Source organism: Thermobia domestica, chromosome 15 (genome assembly GCF_964235325.1).
Source record: "Thermobia domestica chromosome 15, izTheDome1.hap1.1, whole genome shotgun sequence".
NCBI lineage: Eukaryota > Metazoa > Arthropoda > Insecta > Zygentoma > Lepismatidae > Thermobia > Thermobia domestica.
The window spans coordinates 24,935,459-24,950,234 of record NC_137468.1 but is presented as its reverse complement, the minus strand read 5'-3'; the positions used below and the strand labels follow the sequence as shown (position 1 = coordinate 24,950,234).

General features: G+C 33.4%; 1 protein-coding gene across 5 annotated transcripts in view; it reads right to left on the bottom strand.

The window, feature by feature from the left end:
• The window catches only part of Tlk (Tousled-like kinase), a 221,741-nt gene extending 207,217 nt beyond the window's left edge, over window positions 1–14,524 (bottom strand). The window contains exon 1 of one of the 5 annotated variants that reach the window (XM_081741436.1): window positions 14,062–14,524. The gene's annotated coding sequence lies outside the window, so the exon portion shown is untranslated. The remainder of the gene's footprint in view (window positions 1–14,061) is intronic. The other 4 variants (XM_081741437.1, XM_081741441.1, XM_081741440.1 and 1 more) reach the window with 4 other exon arrangements.
• Between the last annotated feature and the right edge of the window lie 252 nt (window positions 14,525–14,776).

Here is a 14,776-nt window from a genome sequence, read left to right as displayed (position 1 = left end):
TGTCGTGTGATGTGATAAATTTGCTTTGATGTTTTTAGAAAAAACCGTTAAGGGAGATCGGAGTTCCCATTAAAAATTTTGGCAATTACTACATGAAAGAAGTATACAAAAATCAGTTCAAATGAAGAATTTTTGCCTGGTCTGAATAATTTTACGAAACGTATAGTGTGTGTAAAAGAATTCTTAACTTATAGAACAATACTTTCAGCTGGGATTAAATATGATTTTGCCATTAATCTAACTGTGCTGTTAGCAAATCACACCGACAAGAAATTAGATCTACTTTTTACATTGGAACTATTATTGCTCTGATTGGATCTCTGTCTACATATGCTTACCTTGAATTAAAAGTAATAATAAACTAAACCAATGTTGAACTCATGAGCTCTCCTTTATTCATTTTTCTGTAAATATTTCAATGATTCCTAGTGATTATACTCGGTTCGTGTTCGTAAAGAAATTTTCACGATGATTCAAAAATTCATATTACCGATTTCATCCTGTCTATAGAAAAAACATCGTTCATGACAATCTATCTTAACATTCACGGTTACAATACGTAAAAAAAAAAAAAAAAAAAAAAAAAAAAAAAAAAAAAAAATATCCAGTACAGAATGAAAGAATAAAGCAATACGGAAGTCCTGAAAACAATATGTCGTCAACCGACTACTGAGACTAACAAAAACGAAAATACTCTAAGATACAGTGACCCTTAATGAATTAACTCGATTAGCAAAGCTAAAAATCAATAATCCATAATTTTAATTTCGTTTAACTAAAACTTCAAAATCTAAGTTTGTCAAAAAAAATTAATAAATTCAGCAAACTCAACTCATCTACATCTAAAAACAAACTGTTACCAAGTTTTCCTTTTTTTTAAGCCATCAGTACTATAAGTGCAAGTAAAGTAAAAATAAATAAATAAATTGCAACAACAATTTATAACACTCAAACGAAATACACGCACTATATTGATGTCAATAAAAAAAATAATTAAAAGGGATTTTTAAACCTCACATTGTCTTCAACGTTTCGTGTTATCGAAAGGCTATAAAATTACTAGTACCAAATTAGTAAAAATTTTGTTTCTTTACGTCACTAATTAAATAGTTCTCAAGCTCTGCCTATGTTCCAAAAAATAGTACCATTTATGCATATTGTCAATATGTTCTACACCAATAAAATATTCAACATTAAATTTCTCTAAGAACTCTTTTTAAAGTAACTTAACACTTCACTCACAATATTTATAAAGCAAAATAGAAATAGTGTTTGCTACATATGGTGTATCCAGTGAGAATGGTAGTCATAGATGAAATTATATCTTTTGAACTTCAAAAGAATTTGCAGATGAAATTCCTCAGACACTTTATCCAACATGCTTCTACAAAAGACATGTCGAAACATACCAAGAGAAAGAAAGAAGTAGACGCACTAATGAAGCATAAGGATCAATGCCGGCCAAGTGTTTCTGAAACCTGGACAGAAACTAAACAAACTTCTTCAAATCGTAACCAAGTGACCTAGGAAAACTTTTGTAGACATTTATCTCAAAATGGTTCTGGCCCTTACGAGAAATATTACAAATGTTACGCGTTATGTATAAAAATCATCTTCAAGAAGTAAAAGCAGATACACGTAAAACACACAAACTTCATGTCTATCGAAGATTAGTAAAATATCCAGTATTTTCATAAACAATCACCGGAAAAATTCCATTCACCTGATGATCACAGAACAAACAAACCTCCAGGTAAATTCTTAAAAGACGCAAAACAAGACAGATTCACAGCCATTAAAAAAAATAATCTTTAAAGTAAATAATCTTTAATAATTGAACTAGTTTCATAAGAAGGATACATGACTAGAAGTACTATACTGTTATTGAGGTTAGTGCGTTACCAGTATGGCTGAACACCAGCACGCATCAGAAGAACATGCAATAATGTAAAATTTGAAATGGATCTTAGTTTCATGGGAATTTATGAACTAGAATGTTGGTGTCTCAGAAGTTCTTAACGCAATTATCAAGCTCGAAGTACAAACCCATTCCAAAAAATAAATAAATAAAACAAAAAAAGGCAACTTTTTTAAAGCCCTGTATTCTAACCCACATTTGAAATTAAATTAAACAAATGTCGACCTTCTTAGGTCAATTGAGACATTTATTTTGAGACAAACTATCTGAGTTTAAATAGGACGACAAGATCTTCCATGTTAATTATCTAAACTCATTTACTTGCGGATGCTACCAGGTTACAGATTACTGAAGAAGACATTAGTCTGTTTACATGGATTTAATAATAATTTGTTGATTCGGATACTAAAACTAAGAAATTCTATATAAAATCACTTTCACGTAGCTTTTGCTTCTAAATAGCCATATTGAGATAAGTGAAACTGTGTAAGTACCCAACCGAGTCAACTCTTGCAATGTTACCTAAAAAAAATACGATTTCACTTTGCTCATCGAAACCATTAAGAAAAGAAGACTACTTGTAAATAAATTTCGGCGTCTTCCATCTAAGATATTCCATACCTTTATTTTGTATTAATTGTCCTAATGGATAGATCTATAACACACTTAATGTTTTTTGACAAAGCAATCCGCCAGAGCCGAAATAAGTCGGTGGTAATAAAACCGAACGAAGCAGCGAGCACGAATTGTTGTAGTATCTCTTACAAATATGAATAAGTCATTTTTTCCAAATCTCAAATTCAGGGGAATATCAATAGATTAAGTAATATTACATATAACAAAAGTACTCATTTAAAATCGTGCACAAGGAACACATTTTATTATGTACCGTATACTTACTAAATTGTGTACTATTCTATGTTGACTTTTATTTCTTTTAATTTCCGATAATTTTAAACGCTGCCGTCAATAAAGAAACACCGCGCAATTTGGATCAGTACATAAGATATATACAGGAATATTATGTTTTATTATGCATCGTCCTACATTACTCGATTCAATCACACCTAAGCTGAAATTACTTAATGAAACAATTGGAATGCATATGAAATAATCATAAGAAAAGGTCAATACTAAGCATTCAAATACAATCCAACTTTAGATCATTCAGAGCCAAATTTTCGCCATCTTCAGTGCATGTTTCTGAAAATTTACACTATATCTTCGTTTTTCAAGTCTACGTTTGGGACGGTGAGTGTTGAACGTCTGTGATTATCAAACCTACAGTGATTAACAGAGATTTAAGTTAAAACTAGCGAATGAATATTCCTATTTATCTAATTCGAATGAACTCAAAGAGTTTTGATTAATAGTTCTCAATAACAATAATTCGCAGATTAAAAAGTAATGACATGGGCATTACCAAAAGACTCGAAAGATGCAAAGGGTGAACTGACATCAATTCTTGTATCGATTTCAGTGTGGATTGATAAGACTTTTCAATACGTGGATTGATATACTTTTATATAACTTAAGGAAAACTATATAATAAGACAATATGATCAAATCACTAAAAAGCAAGAAAAGCAATCAGAAGAAACGCATTTTGGGGACAGAGATGTGATATTCAGGAATTCGTCCTAAGAAACAAATACCTGTATATGTATCAGAATGCCCGGCTCCGAGTAACTTCCCCCTTCGTAAGAACATATTGCCTATTACAACGATAACACGTAATTATAATTTAAATTATAGTAAGTAATTGACGAAAGTGCCTTATTTTCTATTCTAGCCTAAAAAATAGGAAGAAAAATTTTACAATATCGTTTCTTTATTATTTTGACAAACATATGAAGATGCTGAAACACGTGTTAAAAGTCTAAAAACAAAATTTCATGTTTCTAATTTTAAGGAATTCCGAAATATGGCAATCCATTAAATATATCATATAGCAATTGCAATTCGCAGCCCTTTTCCTTTCCACCATTTTTCTTTTCTTCGAGGCCAAGCATTTGAAAACACAGAAATACTTGTCTATTTTAAATGAGAAGTTCAAATGCCAAACTTCATGTCTCTAAGCTGAAAAAATTTCAACACATTATAACAACTGTTCTTTTCTTCCCTTCTAGGTAATACATCAAGAAACGCTCAAATACCTGTATAACCATTTTAAATGAGAAGTCTACATAACAACTTTCATGTCTCAACCTTCAGACAAGAACATTTTAATATAATAATACTCATACCTATCTCCACTCCCACCCACCCCATCCTTCTTCGAATATCTCAAAATCCTTACATCACAAATCCTATGCTCTGTCCAAATTTCAAGCTCCTTGTTTAAGCGATTTGGTCTGGGCGTTGATTAGTCAGTCAGTCACTCAGGATTTCTTCTTTTATATGACGATACGTGTTACTAGGCATTACAAAAGATCCTATGTATATATTCAGTCTCTACAATAAACGATTGTGGATCTAAGAAAATAGCTAATAAATTAATCCAAAGGGGAGGTTGATAAGTAATTTTACGTAATTATCACACGTCAAATCGATGAACTAGGCATAACGACTGCGAATTTTACAGGTAATAAATAATACGTAGGCTAAACAGCTACAGATGGCGGCCCCGAATAAAACCCACATGAATCTGTTTTCAATGTTGTATTACATGTTCTTAGACTTTCATATATTTTACTTACAATTATCCCTGTTTCATTTCTGGTCTTCACTGTTCAATATTAATCACAAATATTTCTTATTTTCAATACTTCTTTTACTCTTCCCTATATGATCCGTATGCACTTATATACTGTTACTGCGTAAAATGAGTACCTTGGAATTGTTAAGTTATGCGAACTACACATTACTCATTAATGACTAAAAGAAATGGGTCGATTAAATACCATGTCTTCCCAAATTCTCCAATATTATGCGAAGTTAAATTTACATTGAAGTTGCACTACTCGAACGTGACGTAATGTCACGTGGTATTTCGTCTCCTTTGCACATACAATTTTACTGATAAAAAAAGTGAGTTATTTATGTTGCGAAACATAGCTGAGCGACCGCTGGGGGTTAGAAGCCTCGCAGAGCTCGTTTTGTTCCACTTTGACCCTCATGATAATACACCAGCATAAATATTCTAAGTTAGTTAATAACACGGTGGGTTTGAAACAGTGTCATATTATGTTCTACTGCCACCTCACTTCATATCGCATCAATTCGCGAACACATACACTCCAGAATTTTACTTGCGTTTTCTCCCTTATTAAACATCCTACAGTGATGACCTTTCTAACGTTTGTTACTATCATTATCACATTTAGTCTGATTATGTTCATTTATTCGTAAATTTTGTATTTCAGGGCCGCCATCTGAAGCAGTTAACCAAATACGTACATAGAAAGCTCCTTTATACAGGTCACAAAATAAGTAATGGACCAATATTATAGCTCTCCGTATAATTTAATACTAAAAGCTCGTAAGATGTATAGTGAACCCTATATAAAACTCAAAACGCGAAGACTGAACCTAAACTAAATCAAGCTTACGTCTGTTGGTAAGCTTATACGGAAACAAACTGGAATAATCTTTCTTCGAAATGAATCTTACTTACAAAAATAATGTGGTCTCTTCAGCATGCAATATAGTCTCCGAACTGCATTCTTGCTTGTTTAACTAAATTACTTATAAAAAGAGAAGAGAAATGTTACATTCTTGATTTAAAAGAAAGAAAAAAATACTTGTCACAGAGGATTATTGATTATCTTAGTTGAGCAGACAAGAGGCCTATATAGTGTTTTGCGATATATCACAAAACAATATGCAATTTGTACTAATAATTCTTACCGGAAAAAATCCATTTTTTTTTTATTATTATTATGACCGCAATTATATTTTGGTTAAGGATTGATTATGAAATTTATGCACAGGGTGCCCACACACACACACACTCATTCAATTTCGAGATGATGTACGTAATTTTCATCATAAAACAAGTTCTTAACCTCCTCTCCATATAACTGAGACCCAGCAACAAGGACGCAATGTCAGAAAATTCGTTTCAGGGAGCAAACTCCTGGTCTACACTATATGCATTTATTTCATATGTTTTTACCCAGACACTCTTGATCCATTGTTTTCGAAGAAAACTAAATAAAAATTCGGATTCACTGTCCCGAAGTTACTATTAGAAAATTTAAACATGGAAGAAAACACACACTCCCTGAAAAAAGATCCTAAGAATCAAACTAAAAACCTAAAAGTATTAATGAGTTCATTACGGTCTACGTATGTGAGTCGTTCCGGATAGTAAAGGTGAACTCCACATCGGGCCCAGGATGTTGATTTTGTCCTAACTACCGGGAACACCACATATGTACTGCTGCATTCATAACGGCACACAAGAAATGATTATCACTTATTTCGGTACAAAAACGTACATTTGCGCACACATGTAAATGTAATGCATTACCAAAGCAGAAAAATACGGTAGTATTACCAGCACACAAACAATACATTCAGGTATCATACAATATCTGTGACATATTTCTGTTTATCCTTATTATTATATTAAATGGCATTTATAGCATACATAGTATTTCAAACCGATTCTCGTAAATAGCAACCATATTGTGAAAACCAACACAAAAATGGCCTATCAGAACCTATTGCTTCCTACACTCAAATATCGTAATCTTCTGCCACATGGATACCACGAACGGAAGTAAACTTTAACATTACATGCCCTATATTCTAATGGCATAGTCAATCGATAATTCAACACAAAAATCTTCAAATTTTTCAGAACTATGTACATTGCAGCAAATTTACAGGATTTGAAAGTGGACTGGAATTCCAAGTTCTTTCAACTTCAATCCACATACCCTACCCTACGCTCACTTTAAGCACATGAAGACAGCTTTCTACGTGTTCAAATCCCAGTATTTGAAGCTTGAGACTTGAATACTTGATAATTTGCTTTTACACGTGTGGCGATCCGTTCGTTCTTTACTATAATAAATTCTATTCTTTTAAATTTAGCATGATACTCAAACTGAACGGAAAAAAAAAATGTTACAAATTCTTTCGTTCCTCGCGTGAATATAACTAGGGGAGGCCACGGTAATAAGAGACAGAAAAAAAAAATCTAGCACTTGTATTGATTTCTTGCGGAACTAGAAAAAATGTATGTGATTGTACTAAAAAAATGAAACCTGCTGATGTATGAACATATTTTTCCAGTTGTTTTTTCATGCCAAAAAAAAAATGAAAAATATTGTTAAAGCCAGTGTCTCTTATTACCCCTAAGGGGTAATAAGAGAGAGGGCTCTCACTGCTCATGCAAATAGAATAGAAAATGAGTAAGAGTTTTAAGAAACATTTTCAGACAATTCTGAACAATTTACTTTTTTCAGATCTGAAATATGTAAATATGTTCCAGAAATATCAAGATTTAAAAAATGAAATTCAATAGTTCGTTCGGTAAATTTAGTTGCCTGAGTATTAAAATATCAAAAACCATTTAAACAAAGTAAAGTTGAGTTTTACGTAATCTCGATACATCATGGACAAAACTCATACTACCAAATAAAAAAGAATGCTGACAGGAAAGTTTCTGGAGAATGTTGAAAATGAACTTAAAAAGTGCCTAAATTTGCAATAAAGAAAAAACACCGCATTTGAAAAATAGTTTTAGCTAACTTAAAATGGATTAAAAGAGCTATTAAATTGTAATCATACAAAAAGAGAACATTGAAAAATGTTGTAAACTCACTGTTGATCAAATTTTATGTAAAATGTAGCCTATGTAGAAAACTACATTTTCGAAAAATATGTAAGATGAATATTAAACCTTTCACGATATACAGTCGAACGAACATATGAAAAATGTGCAAAACAGTTTGAAAATGTTATGCTACCCTATGTAAACTCAAAATTAAAATTTAAAAACCTCATAAATGTCATTTAAACTTTAGTGTAACATAATTACAGCAGGTAGAACTTATTAATTATCTTAGGCTGGACCACTTAAATAAACACATGAAAAATGTATAGGCCAAAAAGAACTTGCATATAGGCATGAGTTTAACAGCCCTACAAACACCTAGGCCTACCAAAAGAAGAGAAGCCATATTTAATCCTTCTGTTTTGGTTTCAAAAGTTCTTTTTTACTTTGCTATAAACATAACGAATTTTTCTGGAGCTATCCTCTGGAATGGCTCATTTTCATTTCCATCCAGTTTGATAGGTCCATAAAACACAAATTTGGATGTCATCATAGGCAGGCCAATTAAAACCACTTAGTCCTCTTTTTCAAAAATTTAACCTTGCACGATCCTTCATCTGGGAAAGCAATAGCCCTCCCAATTTACCACTCAAGATCATAGTACACGGCGTAATACATTTCTAAGCAAGATTCTGCTCTGGTTGGATCAATTTCTCCTGGCAAACTTTCATCACCAGTTGATGATGAAATTAGTTGATCCAAAGCATATTCTCCACTGTCACTATCTATGCACAGACTCTGAGTGGATTGCCAGAATAGGAGTTTTCCTATTTACTTTCTATATACAAAAAATAGCAGGTTATACTCGTCATATGCGCTAAATAAGCATAGAGTTGAACTGGGGTAATAAGAGACAGCTGTCTCTTATTACCCCTTCAAAATTTCTAAAAGGGGTAATAAGAGATATGCCCTCAATTGAACTGAAATGCAATGTTTCAGCATTTTTCAAAATTTCTCATCAATCTTCATAGTCTTAGTCACAAAGTTGCATAGAAGTCATTTCCACATTTTAAACTCACTTTTCAAAATAAAATTTTATTTTATGAAAGTCACGAACTCCCGTGGTAAGTTCAAAGTGAAGATATTTTTTCACAGTGTGACAATAATATAAAAACTCATATTAGTTCATAAGTTCCAGTAGGGTAGGAAAGTAAAGATATTGACGTTGCCACTACTTATTTTCAAAAATATTTTTTGGCCATGTCTCTCATTACCCCAGCCTCCCCTACAACTAATTTACTATGCAGTAGTGTATAGAGCATAAAATAAACTATAAGGAAGTACATGTAAATGCAGACCTGGTCTTCCCCCTTTGCCTCATGATCAACTTCAGGTTCAAATCTTGCAGAGAATACAACGCCTCAAACACTATTCGTTTTTTCACGAAGCTTTGCAGCTCTTGTAAACAACGCAGACGGCAGTGTGTAAATGTTGCCAACTAACAGACTAAAAAGTTTATAGAAAACCTCGAGCTAACAAATTAAGAAACAAACCGAAGAGCGGGAGATTGAAAATGAAATGGCATGGACTTCTGATAGATTACCAAGATGCATTTTCTCTCTCCTGAATCTTTGAAGCAGCATATAAATATAGACACAGAACACTAGGAAGCATGGCTGCCCCGCAGCGGGGAAGGGGCCAAGGGGATGTTGCCTCCCTGGGTCTTGAAAGGTTTTTGGAAGTGCATGTCAAGACATACTAATTTGCTTACTTAAATGTTATAACACTTAATATATTCATATTAAATAATATAGTATCTGGTATTATAGATTATTTACTGTAGTTAATAAGCATACGCGCGTAAATAACTGTTGTTTTACTTGATGTATTATGTGCCCTCGTGTATCAAAATATTGTGTATTCGCGACTGAGTTTGTGTGTCGGTCTTTTGTCCCCCCCCCCCCCACCGTGGAATCAATATTTTACCTCCTTGAAAAAGTCCTGCGGACGTCCATGCCTAGACGCCGGGCTGAACAATCTCTTAAATTTTCCCTGTAACTGCAAATCATGGCTAATCATGGTTGACCATAAATCTTCGTCCTCTGTATATCAGGGAGTTCGCATTAATGGTTCAAAATATTCAATCTATCACTACTAAATTTTATTTAGCCTGCCCATAGCGTCAAGGGATAACATGGAAAATTAGAATCATTGGATCTTACTATGTTCTCTAGTCTTTGTTGTCTTACTATATTTATTAGCTTGACTAGCAGATGTACTAAAACATATGCTCTTTTACCCCCATCCATTTCAAAACTGTGTTTCGGATCACATCGTGACTCTCAAGTAGAGGCAAGAGAACATGTGGATAGTTGTTCATTAAAAAAAAAAAAAAAAAAAAAAAAAAAAAAAAGCGAAAGAGTTTATTTATTGAATGGATTACGATTTTAGTATCCCTTGAATATTTTTTCAAATATTTTGTTACTCCTGAGAACGGACAATCATTCTTACGACTCTTAAATGTTCATTTAACCCTTAACGTACCAAGCCTAACTCGTCGACGTTGTTTACCAAGCTGGGGTCTTCTGGGGACCCCAAGTATTATTTTAATATCTCAACATAGTATTGCAACTCAAATTATTATTTTTTGGATGTCTAAAAGCATACCTAAGTTAAATGAGCATTGTTGACATCAAATATTATGTTTACTTGAGCAATATTCAGTTTTTCGTACAATTTTATACTTTTGTGTTCGTAAATCTGAAGTACAAGTTTAACAATGGAGCTTTTACATTTTCAAGTATGTTTTTATTTTTTGTATTTTTTTTTAACGAACGCATCGTTGATCTAATTATGTAATAGATAGTATATCCCAAACGGATGCAGGACACACACAAAAATTCAGAATAAATTGATTATTATACTTGCAGGAGTATCACCAAATATCGCCCTCTGGGGTTCCTAGAGGACCCCGCTTGGTATGTTAAGAGTTAAACCTGATCGTTTCTTTTAATCGATATGGGAATTATAACCAGGGGTAAAAGTGGGGGAACGCGGGAGAACCCTATCCCCGACCTTGGAAAAATATGTACGACGACGTGACGTCATGCCGCTTGCTATCGTACCCCTACCTTTTCAGATCCATTTTACCCCTGATTATAACATACAGAATAACATCAGACGTTACGCTACTTCGAATCGGTGAAATTGCTTTTATCTTTATTCCTTACTTATCTTTAAAATAATAGACCTACAACTTTTTATATCCAATGAAAGGCTCTCCAATTATCTGAAGTATAATGCATTTAATATATTAAATAGAAATTTAGTACAAAGGCTCGGTTTTTCTTTTGGGTAACATAATGAACATTTGCATCCCAATTCTCTGAAACTGACTAAACAGTCTGACTACGATTCTTAAAAAAAAAAAAAATAATAATAAAAAAAAAAAACGAAATATAATCAGAAGTGAGCAACACTTGCAATGAGCCAAATGACCATTATTCTTCCATAAGAAAATAGTCCCCAAGAAATTCCACTTGTTCAACCTAAGTAGCAATTATTGTATTTTTAAATCACACTAAGATCATTTTAGTTTCAATTAAAATCACATCTTTATATGTGGATTGACATCTTACACAAAAATTTAAATTTAACAGGAAAACAGCTACACCCACTGACAAATACGCAGAGCGCGCGCTATATTTGATGATGGCCATGCAGGCAGGAAGGTTACCAGTGAAGGATTACATGCACGTGCAGAAGCAGAAATATTGCGGGAAACAGACGAAGCATTTTCTCCTGCACCAATCGCTGAATACTCGTGCGCGGAGTGATACAAATTGAGTTACGCGGTTTGTTTTTGAAGAGTGCAAAGGTTTGTGAAAAAGCGAGTAAATAGCCTTAGTTCACTTTCCAGTTAAATAATAAGCCCCGCCCCCCTCTCATAATCTCGGTGCAATGTAAACTGTAGTTAAATTCCTCGCATTGCCATCAATTCTGAAGATGAGTGTTCGATCCTCGACGGCAGGTCATGTTGTTGGGAACCTATGGAAAGCTGTAAATCCACGTCTCATAGAGCTTTAGTGCTAACAACAGTCCCACACTAAAAGCCCAAAACAAGCAACCAAATTTGGTGTAATCAATAATGCTGATAATTCAATGATACCGGTATTTCACTTCAGTATGAATGTATCAATTGTCCAATGAAAAAAACCCATTTCAGATCTCTCATATAGCTCCACTTCATAAATATATATATATACATATTAAAAAAAATACAATATTAAATTTTTTTCTAAGTTTTAATGAATCTCATAATATTATGCAAATAACAGCTTTGCACTCACGTGTATCACCATTTATATGTTTACGTAATACAGACGAGTTGCAGAATTTATAGGATCTGTAAAGCACACATACTTCATCAGACAACTAATTCTTACAACCTAATCGTTCTATATGTGCCATCTCTTTCTAGTATATTTCGTGAAATCATCAGTGCATAAATTGTAAACAAAGACCTCCATGTGGTAACAAAATCAGAATCAATAAGTATATATATATATATATATATATATATATATATATATATATATATATATATATAACGGATAGCATGGGCAGCATAGGAATCGTCGAAGATACTTGAATATAAAACTAGACGGAATTCTGGCTGTTTCAGCTGATATCCCCTTTCCCGTGATGGGAGGAACATTAAGCGGTTTACATCGTAATTTTCCTACTTCACCTGTAATCGTATTTCGCAAATACTTGTGAATTTTCTGCTTTCTTCATTCTTCACTAAGAATGTATCCTTGCTGTATTATCTAGCAAAAGTAGCTTGCAAACTCTGTCACATTCGGAAACATCGAAAATAGTGTACATATGGCATAAAAACTGCTATGCATAAAACACTATCACCTCAAAAACATAAACCAACTTGAGCTAGATAGCCACTAGAAAACACGTACGCTGAGTCAGGGCAGGAGCGCAGAAGGGAACCCCTAGCTGTAGTATTACCGTAGGGAGGCGAGTCAGGCACGGAGGCTATACGAATAAACGAAGATGGTTTAAAAAAAAAAGAAAGAAAGAAAGAAAAGAAAAACCTTCATATAGCATAAAAACAATGCTTTGCGTGTAGCACAACCTTATGGTACTTCTATGATAGCACATACTTTCTAGGTTAGTTACTAAGTCAGTAGACTTAAAACACTGACACAGTATGCTGTATTTGTTTACCTAATATGACCTCTACGCACATTCATACAGTCCAAGATTAAACTTCTGCTTGTTTGTGTAATTATTCAGTGTGCGGCGGTGACCTTTATTGCCTTTTTAGTTTGTCTGATGCTTAAATTTCATACAATTCTGTCCATTATGTACTTTTGGGGGAGCCACTTGCGGAACTTACCCGGAATTCTTTAATAAACGAAGTTTCTGTAGGTGTTATGTTAAGAGCCTATTCCTATATGTCCACCAAACGGTTTATGATCCTTAAAATGTTAAAGCTTATTATTTTCTTTAAGCATTATGACTTTGTCTCTTTAATATTATACATTGATTAAACTTCGTATAAACTCTTACTGTACTGAAATCATTTGCCAATGTTCTTTTAATGAAGAACACAACCCGAGTCTTAACGATAACACGGATTTCATGGAAGTTAAAAAAAAAAAATGAATTAAAGCTTTTAGCTACGGCAAAAATAAAAGCAGGGTTAATTTAAGACTGGAATGATTCAATTCCAACCTGATTTAACAAACATCCTTAATAGACATTTTACCTTAAAACATTCTAATGGATCTTACATGTCACTGTTTCATTTTTCAAGATAAAATTTACCAAACCCTTTCCCAAAATATAAGAACAAGTTGATAAACAGTACATATCTGTGGGAATAATTTATAGAAATATCTAATATCATTCTCTGGGCTGCGGTTTCATCTATGATGGACGAATTCTACAACTACAATCGATTCTACTCTTATTTATTCTTACTTTGTCTCTACTACTACGTATACATTGAACTGCCAATTTTTCTCTTAAAAAGAATTGACGAGTAAATATTTCCCTAAATTAATTGGAATCAATTTCTAACTTTTTGATGAGTTTTGATGTTTTTCATGTTATCACGAAGGATGAAATGAAATTATGTTTTTCGTATAAAGTTATGATCTGAACTACCGTGTGTTGATCTTCTATATTGCATTTCTCCAAACCAAAATACGACCACGAAAATTTCGAAAATTGTTTTGTATGAAAACCAGTGGTTAAGTTACACTCAGATGTATAAAGTTAATGCATTTTCCTACCTACATCTTTTGATACAATTAAATATATGCATGTTAAGTGTGCGTGAAGCCTACATTAGCCAAATTGCATCTACACTCGTGTTCATAAAATATATTATTACCTTACTCTTCATTAGCTTGAATCACTAAAATGATGCTCTTCCTATAGAATAGTGATCCTTGTCCCACTGTACATACAACAGATACAGTTCTGGTAAAATACATAACATATATATCAGTTCGCCTAAAATATTGGGTGTTCACAAGACAGAAAAACTCGATTAGAAGATGGCGTCCGCCCGCCAGTAGCCGACATCCTCTTGTTGCTTGGTCACTTTCAAAAGTAAAAATTTTCACTAAGTTTTATTAAGTTTTTATCACATTGACACCACATGGGATATCCATTAGCACATATACTACTGTTTTAATTCCACAAATATGCGCCACAAGTTACGGCAATTTTTTTTCTTAATATGCCCATGCTTCCCATTCACTCACGATTTGCCAAAGCAAGTCGTGTTATTTTGCAGTGATAGGTGACATGACGTCACAACGTAACACCTTCGGCTATTTTCGGCAGGTCCCGCAGAGAATTTCTTGTCGGACTGAATTGTTGGGTATCAAAATGCAGAGCGCGCGTACTCACAAATAAATTCATATACATTCAACATGGATTCCCGACAGAAAAAGAAGTACCCGCATCGGAACCAGTGATGACTTCGGCAGTCACTCTTACCCCAACTTTCATGACACCGTGACAGCAGATTTTTTTTTTTTTTTTTTAATGTTACTATCATATTAATGGAAGTCCTGAGTTCGAGCTCATATTACGTCGTA